Source organism: Antechinus flavipes, chromosome 4 (genome assembly GCF_016432865.1).
Source record: "Antechinus flavipes isolate AdamAnt ecotype Samford, QLD, Australia chromosome 4, AdamAnt_v2, whole genome shotgun sequence".
In the NCBI taxonomy this organism is placed as follows: Eukaryota; Metazoa; Chordata; class Mammalia; order Dasyuromorphia; family Dasyuridae; genus Antechinus; species Antechinus flavipes.
Genome location: NC_067401.1, coordinates 317459624 through 317479657, shown reverse-complemented (window position 1 = coordinate 317479657; position 20034 = coordinate 317459624).

Sequence of the window (20034 nt, the reverse complement as noted above, 5' to 3'; positions counted from 1 at the left end):
AGATTTTTAAAAAGTGAGTGAAGAAAATACTTCACTGAAAATCAGAATTGAACAATTGGAATTGAATGACTCGAGGAGACAAGAAGAATCAGTCAAGCAAATCCAAAAAAATCAAACAATGGAGAAAAATGTGAAATACCTTCTGGGGAAGACAACAGACCTGGAAAACAGATCCAGGAGAGACAATCTGAGAATCATTGGACTCCAGAAAAACATGATGAAAAAAAGAGCCTGGACACCGTCTTCCAGGAAATTATCAAAGAGAACTGCCCAGAAGTCATAGGAACAGAGGAAAAAATAAACATTGAAAGGATTCATCGATCACCCACTGAAAGGGATCCTAAAATCAAAACACCAAGGAATATAGTGGCCAAATGCCAGAACCCTCAGATGAAAGAAAAAATATTGCAAGCGGCTAGAAAAACCCAATTCAAGTATCAAGGAGCCACAATAAGGATCACCCAGGATCTGGCAGCATCCACATTAAAAGATCGAAGGGCCTGGAATATGATATTCCGAAAGGCTAAGGAACTTGGTATGCAACCAAAAATAACTTACCCAGCGAGAATGAGCATCTTTTTCCAGGGAAGAAGATGGACATTCAACGAAGTAAGCGAATTTCATCTATTTCTGATGAAAAAGCCAGAACTTAACAAAAAGTTTGATCTACAAATATAGAACTCAAGAGAAATCTAAAAAGGTAAAGATTAATCTTGGGAACTATATTTCGACTATATAGATGTATAAAGAATACATGTATACCTTGTTCTAGAAATTGATGTGGAAAGGACATTGTACCAGAAAAAGGGGAAAGTGGGGGTAGTACATCTCATGAAGAGGCATAGGAAACCTATTATATCTGAGAGAAAGAATGGAGGGGGATGAATATAGTGGGCATCTTACTGCCTTCAGAATTGGCTTTAAGTGAAAAATCTTAAGACATATTCAATCTATGGTGAAACTTCTCCCACCTCATTGAAAAGTGAGAAGGGAAAAGTGAAAAGGGAAGGAATAAGCTAAGCGGAAGGGAATACGGAAACTGGGAGGGAAAGGGGTAAGATAGGGGGAGGAACTCTAAGGTGGGGGGAGGGATACTAAAAAGGGAGAGCTGTGAGAAGCAAGTGGTGCTCACAAGCTTAATACTGGGAAGGGGGGAAAGGGGAAAGAAGGGAGAAAAGCATAAACCGGGGTTAACAAGATGGCAAGTAATACAGAATTGGTCATTCTAACCATAAATGTGAATGGGGTAAACTCCCCCATAAAGAGGAAGCGGTTAGCAGAATGGATTAAAAGCCAGAATCCTACAATATGTTGTTTACAGGAAACACACCTGAAGCGGGGAGATACATGCAGGTTAAAGGTAAAAGGTTGGAGCAAAATCTACTATGCTTCAGGTGAAGTCAAAAAAGCAGGGGTAGCCATCCTGATCTCAGATCAAGCTAAAGCAAAAATTGATCTAATTAAAAGAGATAAGGAAGGGCACTATATCTTGCTAAAGGGTAGCATGGATAATGAAGCACTATCTATATTAAACATATATGCACCAAGTGGTGTAGCATCTAAATTCTTAAAAGAGAAATTAAGAGAGCTGCAAGAAGAAATAGACAGTAAAACTATAATAGTGGGAGATCTTAACCTTGCACTCTCAGAATTAGATAAATCAAACCACAAAATAAATAAGAAAGAAGTCAAAGAGGTAAATAGAATATTAGAAAAGTTAGATATGATAGATCTCTGGAGAAAATGTAATGGAGACAGAAAGGAATACACTTTCTTTTCAGCAGTTCATGGAACCTATACAAAAATTGACCATATATTAGGACATAAAAACCTCAAACTCAAATGCAGTAAGGCAGAAATAGTAAATGCATCCTTTTCAGACCACGATGCAATGAAAATTACATTCAACAAAAAAGCAGGGGGAAGTAGACCAAAAAATAATTGGAAACTAAATAATCTCATACTAAAGAATGATTGGGTGAAACAGCAAATCATAGACATAATTAATAACTTCACCCAAGAAAACGATAATAATGAGACATCATACCAAAATGTATGGGATGCAGCCAAAGTGGTAATAAGGGGAAATTTCATATCTCTAGAGGCCTATAAAATAGAGAAAGAGAAGGTCAATGAATTGGGTTTGCAACTAAAAATGCTAGAAAAGGAACAAATTAAAAACTCCCAGTCAAACACTAAACTTGAAATTCTAAAAATAAAAGGAGAGATCAATAAAATTGAAAGTAAAAAAACTATTGAATTAATTAATAAAACTAAGAGTTGGTTCTATGAAAAAACCAACAAAATAGACAAACCCTTAGTAAATCTGATTAAAAAAAGGAAAGAGGAAAATCAAATTGTTAGTCTTAAAAATGAAAAGGGAGAACTCACCACTAACGAAGAGGAAATTAGAGCAATAATTAGGAGTTACTTTGCCCAACTTTATGCCAATAAATTCGACAACTTAAATGAAATAGAAAAATACCTCCAAAAATATAGCTTGCCCAAACTAACAGAGGAAGAAGTAAATATCCTAAACAGTCCCATCTCAGAAAAAGAAATAGAACAAACTATCAATCAACTCCCTAAGAAAAAATCCCCAGGACCAGATGGATTTACATGTGAATTCTACCAAACATTTAAAGAACAATTAACTCCAATGCTAAATAAACTATTTGAAAAAATTGGGAATGAAGGAGTCCTACCAAACTCCTTTTATGACACAGACATGGTACTGATAACTAAACCAGGTAGGCTGAAAACAGAGAAAGAAAATTATAGACCAATCTCCCTAATGAATATTGATGCTAAAATCTTAAATAAAATATTAGCAAAAAGATTACAGAAAATCATCCCCAGGATAATACATTATGACCAAGTAGGATTTATACCAGGAATGCAGGGCTGGTTCAATATTAGGAAAACTATTAGCATAATTGACTATATCAATAACCAAACAAACAAAAACCATATGATCATCTCAATAGATGCAGAAAAAGCATTTGATAAAATCCAACATCCATTCCTAATAAAAACACTTGAGAGCATAGGAATAAATGGACTTTTCCTTAAAATAGTCAGGAGCATATATTTAAAACCATCAGTAAGCATCATATGCAATGGGGAAAAACTGGAACCTTTCCCAGTAAGATCTGGAGTGAAGCAAGGTTGCCCTCTATCACCATTATTATTTAATATCGTATTAGAAACACTAGCCTCTGCAATAAGACTCGAGAAAGATATTAAAGGAATTAGAGTAGGCAATGAGGAAACCAAACTATCACTCTTTGCAGATGATATGATGGTATACCTAGAGAACCCCAGAGATTCTACTAAAAAGCTATTAGAAATAATTCATAATTTTAGCAAAGTAGCTGGCTACAAAATAAATCCCCATAAATTCTCAGCATTTTTATACATCACCAACACAACCCAACAGCAAGAGATACAAAGAGAAATTCCATTCAGAATAACTGTCGATACCATAAAATATTTGGGAATCCATCTACCAAAAGAAAGTCAGGAATTATATGAGCAAAATTATAAAAACGTCTCCACACAAATAAAGTCAGACTTAAATAATTGGAAAAATATTAAGTGCTCTTGGATCGGCCGAGCGAACATAATAAAGATGACAATACTCCCTAAACTAATCTATTTATTTAGCGCTATACCAATCAGACTTCCAAGAAAATATTTTAATGATCTAGAAAAAATAACAACAAAATTCATATGGAACAATAAAAAGTCGAGAATCTCAAGGGAATTAATGAAAAAAAAATCAAATGAAGGTGGCCTAGCTGTACCTGATCTAAAATTATATTATAAAGCAGCAGTCACCAAAACCATTTGGTATTGGCTAAGAAATAGATTAGTTGATCAGTGGAAAAGGTTAGGTTCACAAGACAGAATAATCAACTATAGCAATCTAGTGTTTGACAAACCCAAAGACCCTAACTTCTGGGATAAGAATTCATTATTTGATAAAAACTGCTGGGATAATTGGAAATTAGTATGGCAGAAATTAGGCATGGACCCACACTTAACACCATATACCAAGATTAGATCAAAATGGGTCCATGACCTAGGCATAAAGAATGAGATTATAAATAAATTAGAGGAACATAGGATAGTTTATCTCTCAGACTTGTGGAAGAGAAAGAAATTTGTGACCAAAGATGAACTAGATACCATTACTGATCACAAAATAGAAAATTTTGATTACTTCAAATTAAAAAGCCTTTGTCCAAACAAAACTAATGCAAACAAGATTAGAAGGGAAGCAACAAACTGGGAAAACATCTTCATAGTTAAAGGTTCTGATAAAGGCCTCATTTCCAAAATATATAGAGAACTGACTCAAATTTATAAGAAATCAAGCCATTCTCCAATTGATAAATGGTCAAAGGATATGAACAGACAATTTTCAGAGGATGAAATTGAAACTATTACCACTCATATGAAAGAGTGTTCCAAATCATTATTGATCAGAGAAATGCAAATTAAGACAACTCTGAGATACCACTACACACCTGTCAGATTGGCTAAGATGACAGGAAAAAATAATGATGAATGTTGGAGGGGATGCGGGAAAACTGGGACACTGATGCATTGTTGGTGGAGTTGTGAACGAATCCAACCATTCTGGAGAGCAATCTGGAATTATGCCCAAAAAGTTATCAAATTGTGCATACTCTTTGACCCAGCAGTGTTTCTATTGGGCTTATATCCCAAAGAAATACTAAAGAAGGGAAAGGGACCTGTATGTGCCAAAATGTTTGTAGCAGCCCTATTTGTAGTGGCTAGAAACTGGAAAATGAATGGATGCCCATCAATTGGAGAATGGCTGGGTAAATTGTGGTATATGAATGTTATGGAATATTATTGTTCTGTAAGAAATGACCAGCAGGATGAATACAGAGAGGACTAGTGAGACTTACATGAACTGATGCTAAGTGAAATGAGCAGAACTAGGAGATCATTATACACTTCAACAACGATACTGTATGAGGACATATTTTGATGGAAGTGGATTTCTTTGACAAAGAGACCTGAGCTTCAATTGATAAATGACGGACAGAAGCAGCTACACTCAAAGAAAGAACACTGGGAAATGAATGTGAACTATCTACATTTTTGTTTTTCTTCCCGGGTTATTTATACCTTCTGAATCCAATTCTCCCTGTGCAACAAGAGAACTGTTCGGTTCTGCAAACATATATTGTATCTAGGATATACTGCAACATATCCAACAAATATAGGACTGCTTGCCATCTAGGGGAGGGGGTGGAGGGAGGGAGGGGAAAAATTCAAACAGAAATGAGTGCAAGGGATAATGTTGTAAAAAAATTACCCTGGCATGGATTCTGTCAATATAAAGTAATTATTAAATAAAAATTTTTTAAAAATATTATCACAAAAAATAATAAAAAAATAAAAAATAAAAAAATAAAAAAATGCCACCAGTAGCATTACTAATTTAACTTTCAAGTATTTCTAGATAAAGGGTTGTCTTTAATCAAAGAAGTATTGTGCTTCTCTTACTGAAAATAATTGATATTTCATAGGATATTTATAAAGAACTTTACATATCTTCTATCATTTAAGCTTCACAACAATTCTGTCTGTGAAGCTTCAATTGTAAACCACTCTCCAAAAAGACCTTCTGGTTGAAAAACAAATAGTCCTCATAATTTCCTCACCTGGATATGGATCCAAGGATGGCTGAGTTCAAATTCAGTCTTAGATACTTACCAGCTGTAAGATCCTGATCAAGTCACTTAAGTTTCTGTTTAACTCAGTTTTCTCAGCTATAAAAAGGAGATAACAATAACATTAACACTACAGAATTAGTATGAGGTTCATTTGAGATAAAACAGACTGCCCCAAAAGACTCAGTGCAATTTTAAATCACTTACAACTACACTGAAGATTTTGTAGTCATGTTAAATGCGTGGAACTCTTTGCAAACCTTAAATGGCTACATAAATGATAGATATAAATGCATAGATGGGGAAACTGAGGCTTACAGAAAATTAGTTGTCTAGTCCAGGTTATCCCTACTCTATTCAACTCATAACTGTCAAAAATTAATCAAGTTTGGTATGACATGACCTGATCTCAATGGAAACATGTGATCACTACTTTTCAAGTCCTCTTTGAAAAGCTCACAAATCATCCCTTTAGAAATGTATTTTTTTCCCCTGGGAGTCAAAGTAAATTCACTAGTCTATAGTTGGTAGACTAGACTTTATTGAAAAGAAGAACAGTCTCATAGCATTACTTCATGTAGTGGCCATTTTCAAAGGGCATTGACAATAGATCAGCAGGTTTTTTTTTGTTTGTTTGTTTGTTTTTTTCAAATAGCCTGGGATATAGTTAATCCAGCCTAGGTGAAATTGTACTACAATCCATAGAGCAAATGACATCTTGCACATAGGTTGATGCAATTCTAATGGTTGGGGCATATTCAAGGTACTATTGGAAAGTCAAAGGTTTTCAAAGTCAGATACATCTTTATTTTATACCAATTATCATTAATAATAGCACACTTACACAGAGTACATACACAGAGGTATACATTCTTTAGTTTATATTCCTAATCTTTTTTAGCATGCCTCCTTCCAGGTACCTTTAGTTCTCTCATTTCATTTTTTCAAATATCTTTTAATGTTCTGCCTTTCAAAAGAAGAATGCAAGTTTCATAAGGGCAAGGACCGTCTTTTTTATTGTATATGTATATATGACTAGAATTTAGCATGGTGTAAGGCACAGAGTAAATGCTTCATAAATATTAGTTGATTCACTAACAGTTGATTATATTATGTTATTTTGTCTTATTATCTAGTCAGAACAATTTAATGAAATAGGCACTATCACTAACTCCATTTTACAGTTGAGAAAACAGTTAAATAAGTTGCCTAGAGTCACATGGCTAGTACAAGTCTAGGGTAGGATTCAAATCCAAGGTTTCCAAATTCTAATTTCAGTGTTCTGCCCACTTGGCAATACTACCCAGTTAAGGTGATGGATGACATATCTTTTAATGCCTAGGGGTTTAAGGGTTAGAATCCTGGGTCAACAATTGGCTCCATAGTTGATTATGTCCTGGGTACCAATGTAGAGTAAGTCTGCTAAAGCTAGTACAAGGATTGCAGGCTAGTATTTCACCCTTCTAGGGACTCATCAGCATGGCGCAGCTGTTGTGTCAGCCTGAGAAAGTGTCAGTCTCTGATAGTAACAGATATTCCTCCTCCCCGGCCCCCCCAAAAAAATGTGTAATGGACACTTCCTTATGTAAAACTCCTTGAGGCATTTAAAAATTATGAAGTGGGTGGATTACAGTCTACACTGTTTATGAAGAAACATTATGAAAATGAAAGCCATCCTGAAAGGTTCTCCAGGATTATCCCTCCCCCACAAAGTAAACTGCATAGCATATTTATTTGTTTTGTTTTATTCATCATTTTTAGTGGATGTAGGAGAATGTGTACACCCTAACTTTCAGGCATATATGTTTTAGGAACCTTCAAACTGAAGGAATATTCTTTTTAAAAATTGTGAATATAATTAGATATGGGATGTGTTTAACAGCTGGAGGGATTTCACACTTAGAGCTCAATTTATAAAACTTTGGAGTTGGCTTTATTTCAACACTAACCCTGGAAGTCATAATTTCCCCCAAGATTTTTTCTGGATTTGAAAATTATTTGTATCTGGAACATAAATCATTTAAAAAACAAAGTTATCATAATTAGACCTGATTAGATGTGAATGAATAACTTCAAAAGGCATGCCCAAAATATATCACAAAATCACCTTCAAATATTATGGCCAATTTAATTTCTTTAATATAAAATTTATTTTGAGAGCTAGATTACTACATTTTTACATTTCAAATCATGTTTTCATGTTATTTTCTAATGGATGAAATTTGACTTTTTTAGTTTCACTAGATGATAAAACTAATAATTACAAAGCTAATTCACAAAATTTTGTGGTCTAGATTTTTTTTTTTTTTTTTTTTTTTTTTTTGCTGTTGTTGTTGAGTTTTGTTTTGGTAGGCCAGGACGGTGGGGTGAGGGATGAGGGGAGCAGGAAGAGATGAAATAGAATCAGAAAATATTGGGGATGAAAGGAACTTTAGAAATTATTTAATCCAAACATTGAAAAACTGAGTTCCATGGAGGTTAAAGGTCACATGATTACTCAGTGGTAGAGGTAAAATTAAAATCCAAGTTTCCTGTTTCAAATTTCTAATTTATTCATTCTAAGTGACACAGGAAAGTCTAATTACCTTTGCTGCCGGTTTTAATCTTTAATTATGATTGGACCTCCTAGAAATTATAGACGTGCAAATTTGTGGGATAGAGAGCAAACGTTTATCCTGACTACTTCAGGTATTCAAAGCTTCCAGGACAGTACCAGGCAAAGAGCCATTTTTCAAACACATATAATTAAATGCCAAAGGATTAAGATATTCATCAGTGTCAATTTACAAATTGTTATCTAATGCACTCTTGAAGATAAGTTTGAAAAATTATCTTGACCACAAATATATTCACCAGTCACTGAAATTGTTTGGGTCTTTCTCACATATACTAATGGAATTATTTTTATCTGTAGTATTTTTCTCTTCTTTCAATATCCAGGAAACTTGGAATCCTTGACCTTGGTGTTAAATATTTTACTTGATTGATTTACTGAATTTTATTTTTGCCACCCCAATTTTTTCATGATTAAGGTAATTAAGAATTTTTTTCCTTTTATTAATTCTTCCAGTTACAAATTTTGCATATGGTGACATTTTCAATTCAAACCAACAATTAGTGTTTCTTAATTGCTTACTCAGAGAGTACTGCTTAAGACTTACTTGCAAATTAGAATATATGCAAGGCCTAATTATTAGTAATTTTTTCATAGGTTAAACAGATCTTGATTCAATGACTAGGAAAATGATCCTAACAATAAGAATTATTCCTACTGACAAAAGATTCCATATATACCAGTATATTTATAGCTTCATTTTTTTAGGTTGCAAAGGAATTGTGAACAAAGTTGTCATTGTTCAGTTGTTTCAGTAGTAAGCCCCATTTGGAGTTTTCTTGATTAAAATACTAGGATAGTTTTATTTCCTTCTCCAGTTCATGTTATAGATGAAGAAACTGAGGCAAACAGGGTTTATATTTAGTGACTAGCCCAGGCTCACACAGGTAGTAAATGTCTGAGACCAGATTTGAACTTAGGAAGCTGAATCTTCCTAACTCTAGGCCCAGAACTCTATTCACTACAATATGACCAATTTATCCTCTTAAACAAAGAATATATGCATTAAGTGGAAAATAAAAATAGAATGCTGAGAAATTTTAATTACCAAGCTTTGTCCCGAGGAAAAGATATTTTTCTTTAAAGAAGTGTGGGACCATGGTAAAGGGGAAAAAAGAGTAACACATGTCCTCTTGTGCCATAGGTCAAATGGAACAATATTTGCAAATAACCTAGAACAATATCTGGCACATGGTTATTTACAAATATTGTTCCATTTGACCCATGGCACAAGAGGACATATTTTTTGGGATGTTAGTTTTTCCTTATTTTTTTCCTCCCTTTTAAAATTCTTTGTCTTAAGTGATGACTCTCAGAAAGGGAAAAAGGGAAAATATATATTGGGAAGTATAGGTAATATAAAAACAAAATAAGTAGATAGACCTAAAATAAGTACATCACTTTGAAATCTTCTTAGTTGGAATTGATGGTTCTAATGAATTTCAAGTCATTGGGAAAGAAAGAGAAACATTCCATAGTTTAAAAAAAAATTAAATCTTGGAGTCTAAAGACCCAGATTCAGGTCCTAACTCTGGTGTTTATTTGCTAGGTGACATTGTCACATTACTTTAACATCTCTGGGCCTCAGCTGCCCAATCTATATCCTTCTAACTATGTTTTGTGATGTTTACTAAAAACACAATCTGAGCTAATATGACAAAAAAGGAAAATGATAAGATGTGGGAAAAAATGGAACACTAATGCACTGTTAGTGTCATTGTGAACTCATCCAATCATTCTGGAGACCAATTTGAAGTATGGCCAAAAGGTTATAAAGCTATAAATACTCTTTGATCTAGCAATACCACTACTACATCTGTAATCCAACAATATCATTAAAAATGGGAAAGGATCCATATACACAAAAAATATTTAAAGCAGCTTTTTTTTTTGAGATGGCAAGGAATTGGAAATTGAGAGGATGGCCAGCACTTGGGAAATGGCTAAACAAGTTGTGGCATATGTATGTAATGGAATACTATTGTGCTATAGGAAATACCAGACAGGTTTCAGAAAAAAATGGAAAGTACATGAATTGATGTGAGTGAAGTGAGCAGAACCAGGAAAACAATGTACACAGTAACAGCAACATTTACAGTGATCAACTTTGATAGACTTTGGTCTTTTCAGCAATAAATGATCTAAGACAATTCCCAAAGATTCATTATAGAAAATGCTATCCATATCCAAAGAAAGAACTATCGAGTTTGAATGCAGATCAGACCATACTATTTTCGCTCTTTTGGTTGTTTTTTCTTTCTTGAGGTTTTTCCCATTTGTCCTGATTCTTCTTTCACAACATGACTAAAGTGAAAATAAGTTTAATATGATTATACTTGTATAACATTTTTCAGACTATTTGACCTCTTGAAGAGGAGAGAGAACAGGGAAGAAAAGACAAAAGAAATTTGAAACTCAAAATATTATAAAAGTGAATGTTGAAAACTATCTTTAGATGTAATTGGAAAAAAATTAAAATACTATTAAGTGAAGAAAATTTTAAAAAATTAAAACATCATTTTGTGGCCTGTGCAGGTATAAAAGAGGTAAAGATTTCTATATCTAAGATTCCTTGGATATCCTCTAATCCAGTCTTTTCATTTTTGTGTTCATGATTTAGACAAAAGTTTAATTAAAGAACTTAGAGAAGTTTTGAAGTCTAGAGAAGGCTATTTCTCCCATTCTCAGACTAATGTTTTCAATGTATAATACAGAATGTGTAGGGTTTGACAGGAAATTATATTGAAATGCAATTATTGAAAAGAAAATAAATTTACAGAGCCCAGGTTAAGAATTATAGCTAGAATTTGTACTGCAGATGGCTGCAGATGGTCTGAGTTTTGCAAATCTTGTTTCAATTTATCCTCATAGCAACCTTGGAAAATAGATGCTCTTGTTTTCCTCATTTTGCAGATGAAGAAACTAAGCGTGAAAAAAGTTATGTAACTTATTCAGGATTACCCAGATAGTAAATATTTGAGGTTAGATTTGAACTCAGATCATATTGACTCTAAGCCCTGCTCTCTATTCACTATGCAACCTTGATGCCTCTAAGAACCCTGATCTAGTCTAAAGTTGCTTAAACTGTGGGCCATGACCCCCACTGAATGTGGGAGTCATGAAATTATGATTTATTATCAGCAAACATTTGATCTGTATACCTATTTTATATATTTATATATCTGGAGTTGTGTAAAAATTTCTTGGGTGAAAAGGGATCACAAACATGTATACATATATTGTATTTAATTTATACTTTAACATATTTAACATTTATTTGTCAACCTGCCATCTGGGGGAAGGGGTGGGAGGAAGGAGGGGAAAAGTTGGAACAAAAGGTCTTGCAATTGTCAATGCTGAAAAATTACCCATGCATATATCTTGTAAATAAAAAGCTATAATAAAAAAAAATTTTAAAAAGAAAATTAAAGGGATCACAAGTGGAAAAAGTTAAAGGGGCTTCAATATAGTCCCACTTCCTTATTTTAGTAAGGTAGTGAACTTCTCCAGAAGATAACAGAGAATTATCAGTGGGAACTGTGGAAGTGTGATGGAACTATAGGCTTTCCCTGCTACCACCTTCAGAAAATCACAAAGGTAAAATTGTACTAGTGTTAAGAAGAAAGATCAATTCTAGAAATGCCATGCATTTTATTTAGTCCTTTACTGAAGACATAAAAACATTTCAGAATAGCCATTTCTATTATCTTATATTAACTTTCAATGCATTTCCTTTTGGATTCAAGTCTAATGTCAGGGATGAAATTATTCTGTGGCACTAGTAATGTATTCCTCATCTTCAGGCAAGCTTATGTCTTCCCAGTTGAATTTATGTGCTGTTGTCTGCAAATATAACTTCATTTTTCTTGGCCCACAATACTCACAATTATAAAATCTGCTTAACAGGGTTTTTGTTTTAGCACCTGTGGGGGGTGTGGGGGTGTAGAGGGGATAGAATATAAGGCTGCCATGTGGCAAACAAAGAGGTTCATGTGTCTCCTTGTTAAGCAGCTATGTCAGGAACTGGAAGGGTTGAGAACCAAGAGGAAATAGGGTTGTAATGTTAATAAACACCTGCCTGGTATTAGTATACCTGTTGGACTTGTCCCAGTAACATAATTAATCAACTTACCCTGATCAACCAACCCCCTAAATCCTAAAGCAGGATTCATTACCAGGTCACCCTGTGATTAACCTCACCATCAGCCTGCTGTGATAAAGATCAGAAACCCAGCCATCCCATATTATATAAAACGGAATGTCAGAATTTATATGTCAAGTACTTAAAATGATATGACCTCTTCCCACTGGCTTTTTCTTTCAACCATTCTGAAGGGCATATCAATGACTTATAGGTCAGAATGAAAGTTAATGTCATCTTCAACTTCTTCCATATCTCTATATCACCACTATTGTGGTTGGTCCATAAATGTATTTTTATTAGCTGGCCATATGTAGACAGCAAAGTCATATTGAATGGCAAAAATAAAGATTTACATTAATATCACATTTTAGTTAACAAAGTTATTTTCTCACAAATAATTCAATGATGTAGGTATGGAGGGGAAAAAAAATTTATTAAGCACCTACAATATGCCAGGCACTGTGCTAAGTACTTTATAAATATTATGTCACTTGATACAACAAACAGAGAAGGAAGGTACTATCCCTATTTTTATCCCCATTTTACAGAAGAGAAACTGAGGCAGACAGAAATAAAGACTTGCTTAGGAAAACAGAATGCTTTGAAGGCTGGATTTGAACTCTAGATCAGGCACTCTATGCACTGGGTCAACTAGATACCTTGTATCATATAGTTACAAGTAATAGTGCAAATAGTATCATTCCCATATTATAGAATGGAAAACTGAGCTTCAGAGAGGTTAAGTGACTTTCTTTTGCCCTAGGTAGATGGCTAATAAGTCACAGAATCAGAACTTGATCCCAGATCTTTTGAACATAAGCCCAGTGTGTAATATACAATTTTTTTTTTCCTTTTTTCTTAAAAATGATTAGATTTTGTGGGAGGTAAAAGGGAGTCCCCAATTTTACTTCCAGAACTAGACTACAAAAGTAATATAATCTTCACTGAAATAATTAGAGTACATGATATTAACATTTTACTTTTACTATGAGGCTCAAGGAAGGCTTACAAGGAAGAAGAGACTGAATTTCATTTTTTAGTGAACCCTACCACCAAAATGTGTTTTTTTTTCAAAACATATAAAAGAAAATAGGAATGATGTTTCTAGAAGGTGATAGATAACCAATTGGTCAGGGAATACTTTCAAAGAGAAGTGAATGATGCTTAAAAAAAAAAAAAAACAACCTGAGGAAATGAATTTATGTGACAATCAAGAAACAAAAGAATAGAATTAAGTGAGATCCCTCCATTTAAGAAAAGGAAGTAAACACGGAACATTAAAAGCCAACTAATGAGAAAACTTCTGAACCAAGTAATAGGTGAGCAATCATTTCTTTTTCTCTTTTCCTACTGAAGCCAGGTACAAATGTGCTCCTCTTTTCTTTATTTGCTTGTACTGAGGTAGTGGTGATAAAAATAAGGTTTTAAAATGTTCTAGCTTTGCTAGTAAAGGCTTTAAGCCTATGAGTCCCTGAAACAGGCAGGAGTTATAGAAATTGCAAAGGGCTGCAAGAGGCCCAGGCTACAATCCTGGTTTCTTTTATATCTCCCTGTTGGCCATTTGGAGAAGAATTAAAGAACATTTCTAAATTTGTCTGTGGATAATGTGAGTCTGGTCAGGGGAGCAGAAACAGAAACACAGAGCTTAGGACACAGAGAAACTTCCACCAGAGCCTAGGGATTTCATGAAAAGTTGAATAGATAAGAAGAATTAATTGTAATCAATTACTATTTTATCAAGAGAAGGATGAATTTTTAAAATGTGCATATACATATTTATCTAAAAATATTTAAAATGAGAAAAGGCACAATATAAGCATTTTAAAACAACAAATCTACCTGGAATATTTATTATGATTGTTATTTGTTGTGATGAATAATCATTTAGCAATAATAGTTGTTGTTAGAAATATATTTTATTATTATTAGCAAAGCATATCCTTGCCAATAGTCTTATAAGTTAGATACCATAAGTAATATTAAAAAATAAAGATACTATAATACGGTGTGGATATCCAGTTCATTTCTTCAAATAATCATGAATTTTAAGACAAACACAAAACAAAATGACAATAAATAAGTTAGTTCTTTGAACTTATTCATATACAGGGGGTTAAGTACAATTGATATTAATATAACCATTAATTTGATATAATTATTTAGGCTAAAGAAGACAACTTTCTAAGAATATAAGTTCTAAAATATTTGCCCACATACACTGTTTGAAGGGTCATTGATCTGTACACTATGCATATAGCTTTTGGAGAAAATAATAATAACAAAAAGGAATTATTGTTATTATTTATTGCCATTATCATTATTATTATTCTAACCACCACCATGTAGTATAGTGAAATAAGACCTCTATTTAAAATCACAAGACATATGAGCTTGAATTCTGTCCCCATTCTTATTAATTCTACAAAATGAACAAATTGTTTAATCTTTCTCAGTTTCTGACAGTTGGAACTGGACAATAATAATAGTAATAATCATAGTACATATTCACCTTCTATTTTTAATATATATGTGCATATTAAAGGAAAAGAAATAACTACTTGAACATATAGGTCCCAGAATAAACATATAACAAAGTCTCAAAAGCATTTATATAAAACTATGCAAGAAAATAAATAATGAATTATAATACACTGTTCTAATATACTGACATTAAAAATCAGATAGTAAAGAAAAAGAAAACTAGAAAGTCATATTTCTAAAACTGGTCATCCCTGTGGAAGAGGGAGGAATTTATGACCAAAGAAGAACTAGAGATCACTATTGACCACAACATAGAAAATTTTGATTATATCAAATTGAAAAGTTTTTGTACAAACAAAACAAATGCAGACAAGATTAGAAGGGAAACAATAAACTGGGAAAACATTTTTACAATCAAAGGTTCTGATAAAGGCCTCATTTCCAAAATATATAGAAAATTGACTCTAATCTATAAGAAATCAAACCATTCTCCAATTGATAATGGTCAAAGGATATGAACAGACAATTCTCAGACAAAGAAATTGAAACTATTTATAGACATATGAAAATATGCCTCCAAATCATTATTAATCAGAGAAATGCAAATTAAGACAACTCTGAGATACCACTACACACCTGTCAGATTGGCTAGAATGACAGGGAAAGATAATGTGGAATGTTGGAGGGGATATGGGAAAACAGGGACACTGATATATTGTTGGTGGAATTGTGAACACATCCAGCCATTCTGGAGAGCAATTTGGAACTATGCTCAAAAAGTTATCAAACTGTGCATACCCTTTGATCCAGCAGTGGTTCTACTGGGCTTATACCCCAAAGAGATACTAAAGAAAGGAAAGGGACCTGTATGTGTCAAAATGTTTGTGGCAGCCCTGTTTGTAGTGGCTAGAAGCTGGAAAATGAAAGGATGTCCATCAATTGGAGAATGGTTGAGTAAATTGTGGTATATGAATGTTATGGAATATTATTGTTCTGTAAGGAATGACCAGCAGGATGAATACAGAGAGGACTGGCAAGACTTACATGAACTGATGCTAAGTGAAATGAGCAGAACCAGGAGATCATTATATACCTCAACAACGATACTGTTTGAGGATGTATTCTGATGGAAGTGGATCTCTTCGATAAAGAGAGCTTTAATTGATCAAAGATGGACAGAAGCAGCTACACCCAGAGAAAGAACACTGGGAAATGAAAATAAACTGCTTGCATTTTTGTTTTTCTTCCCGGGTTATTTATACCTTCTGAATTCAATTTTCCCTGTGCAACAAGAAAACTGTTCGGTTCTGCACACATATATTATATCTAGGATATACTGTAACCCATTCAACATGTAAAGGACTGCTTGCCATCTCGGGGAAGGAGTGGAGGGAGGGAGGGGAAAAATCAGAACAGAAGTGAATGCAAGGGATAATGCTGTAAAAAATTACCCTGGCATGCGTTCTATCAATGAAAACCAAGAAAATATATGAAAAAATACAAGACATAGATTTGCTCAAAGTCTTCAAAACCTCTTTGTAAATAATTGTTATTTAACTTCATGGGGCTTGAATTACAACAGATGAAAAACTTTCCAGGATTCACATAAGACTTACAAACAAACACAGAAAGACACAGAAAGAGAGACAGAAACAGAAAAACAGGTAGGAGAGAGAGAGAGAGAAAGAGAGAGAGAGAGAGAGAGAGAGAGAGAGAGAGAGAGAGAGAGAGAGAGAGAGAGAGAGAGAGAGAGAGAGAGAGAAGACATATAGAGACAAAAAGATGCTGTGTGTTTGTGTCTGTCTGTCTCTGTCTCTCTTTGTGTCTCTTTGTGTCTCTGTCACTCTATATCTCTTTCTCTGACTATCTCCCTGTCTCTGTCTCTCATGAATCATGGAAATCTTTCCATCTGAGGGAGTTTTTAACCAAGAAAATTCATTCTCATCAAGTGTCTGAGTTTAACCAAAATGTCATCAAATAGGTTTTTGAACCCAGTTCTTCAGTGTAAATATAATTCTCTATGGCAATATTGATAAAAGAAACATAATTAAATTTATTTATCATTATAAGACATCAAATGTTTACAAGCATTAAAAATTAATGCTTAAAGGCAAAGATCATTACCTACCACATTATGAAACTATAGGAACTGTCAAATTAAGTAAATATTACATAATTATGTAAAAAATACATAAACATATGTAGCCCAAAATTAATTTCTTCTAATGATCTTGAATCTTAAAGCACAAAATGAGATGACATATACAAATTCATGTACAGGAAATGTAAATAAATAGTTAATTGATGTTTTCCAGGCCACCGAGGAACTGTTTGGATTCTGTTAAGTCTAAGAAGATTGATTCTATGATCAGAATTCCAAGTTCACATAACATGCATGTTTATCTGAAACTTTAGAGTAAACATAGTTTTAGATAAATGGGGAATCAGGTAGCCAACTTTGGAAAACACATACCCCAATACCCCAGCTGATGGTATTGTAATGATCTTGTACTGTAACAAGTCTTTGTAGGGCTATGGTACCTGAACTTTAGTTAGCTTTGATTCATGTAATTGGGGTCATACTATGAATTTAAACATCCAAGTTCTCTTATTTCCACTAATTTAATGGACTCATTATTTATAGTTTTATGAAATTTAAATCACCTGTCTATTTTTGTATAGTGCATATATACTTATATTTTAATAAAGTCTCTGTTGTGATACAAAATGAAATTAGATTGTTAAATTATTGGTTGATTTCCAGACACGCATGAAAACACAGGACATCTTTCCCATTTGGTAAAACTTTTCATAATCATTTTTGAGCATTGGCTATGTCAATTTACCTACTCTTTCTATTGATTCTCTAATTCAGTCAGTACAAAGCTCTGTGAAAATGTGAAGGGATGCAAATGTATTATAAGCAATGGCTTACTATAAAACATTACTGATTACCTGTATCTGACTAATTGTTGAATTATCTTGGGAAATCTAAGTTTCTTAAAAATTAGTTTTTTGTTAGTTTTTTCAGTCATGTCTGGCTCCTTGTGATCCCATTTGAGGTTTTCTTGAGAAAGATACTGGAGTGTTTTGCCTTTTCTTTCTCCCACTCATTTTACAGATGAATAATCTGAGACAAATAGGGTTAAATAACTTGTCCAGGGTCACACAAATAGTGTTTGAGTCTAAATTTGAACTCAAGTTTTCCTGACTCCAAGTCAGGCACGCCAGTAACTGCTTTGGAATCCTTAATAAGTGCTCCTTTATTGACCCAATATTGGCATGTGCATGAGATTACAAATGTAAGCTCCATACAATTCCTAGAACATTTAACAAGACTTCTGGCACAGCTAGGGTACAACCAACTAAACTAAAGCTCTAGTCCAAGCTCATTGGCTTTAGATGAAGGAAACCGAGACCCAAAGAGTTGGTGATTTACCTCACAAAAAAAAGACTCTTAAGCCATCTCTTAATGAAGGTATTTTTGTTCTTTAAAATGAACTTCAATCCAAATTACTGATGACAGAAAGAATAACTTATATTGTAATCACCATTAATATATTATAGAAGTTACAAGGTCTATATGACATCATCATTTGAGCAAAAGAAAAGAAAGAAATTGGTACAATGATCTATGTACCATCTGTTGGGGGGGAGGGGAAAGGCATAAATAGGAATAGGATGTGCTGCCTTGGTTGAAAATTAAATTCAAGGAGGAAGATGGTGGAATAGGTTGATAATTTTCAAACTTTCCTGATTGCCCCCACAAATAGAAAACATTTTCATGTCAGGATGAACACAGATTGGTGAAAAATCAAGAAGACTTGGGGCAGAACAGGATCCTCTAGATACCTCTTTAGAAAATCTCAAGAAAGACATTGGATTGGGGATTAATTATCAAATTATTTAAAAATAAAGTGAATTGGCAAAAAAGAAAGAACCAGCCATTGAAACATATTATGGGAACAGGGAAGACTAGGGTTTGTCTTCAGAGGAAAACACTTTAGTGAGAAAAAAAAAGCTTCTACTCCAAAGAGTAATGTGAAATGGCTCCTGTCCAGAGAGAATTTATAGAAGAATTCAAAAAATAATTCAAAAACCAAATTTAAAAAAATCCAAGAAAAACAAGATTGTGAAAAAGAAAGTTAACCAATTAGAAAATGAGGTACAGTCTCAAAGATGAAAATAATTCTTTGAAAATTAGAATTGGGCAAAGGGAAATCAGTGAAGCAAAGAGAGACCAAGAAATAACAAAGCAGATTATAAAGAATGAGAAAACAGAACAGAACATAAAACATCTTATATGAAAAACAACAGATAGAGAACATATCAAGAAGAGAAAATATAAGAATATTTTACTGCCAAAATGTTGTGGTCAGAACCTTGATACAATAATGCAGGAAATGATCCAAGAAAATTGTTCTGAAGTGATAGAACATGAGGGGAAATTTGAAACAGAAAAACTCCATTGATTACCATCTCAAAGAGATACTTTGTGCAAAATACATAAGAATATTACTGTCAAATTCCAAAACCCCCAGATCTGAGAGAAAATTTTGCAAGAAATGAGAAAAAACAATTCAAATATGCTGGAGCAATAATTACAATTGTACAAGATTTAGCAGCAGCTACAATAAAAGACTGTAGGTCCTGGAATCATATCTACCAATGATCAAAAAACTAAGCCTGTGGCCAAAAATATCATATCCAACAAAATTATTTATAATTTTGAATGAGAAAAAAATGGACCTTCAATGAACTTTCAAGTTTTCAGGACTTTCTATCAACCAAACCCAAACTTAACAGAAAATTTAACATATAAAAGCCATTATCAAAAATCAATTTTAATGAACTCAACATGGACAAACTATTGAAACATGGAAAAATTTTTAATTTTTTTTTACATGGAAAATGTAAACTATGTGTTTAAGATTCACATCAATAGGATAGCTCAAAAGAAAGATTGGCAGACTTAAAGTAAAAATAGTAATCATGTAATACAAATGAAGTGCAGAGGAAGAATACAGAGGCATTAAAAGGGGGAAGAGAGCTCATAGTTCTGAAAATCTACTCACCTTAGAAAT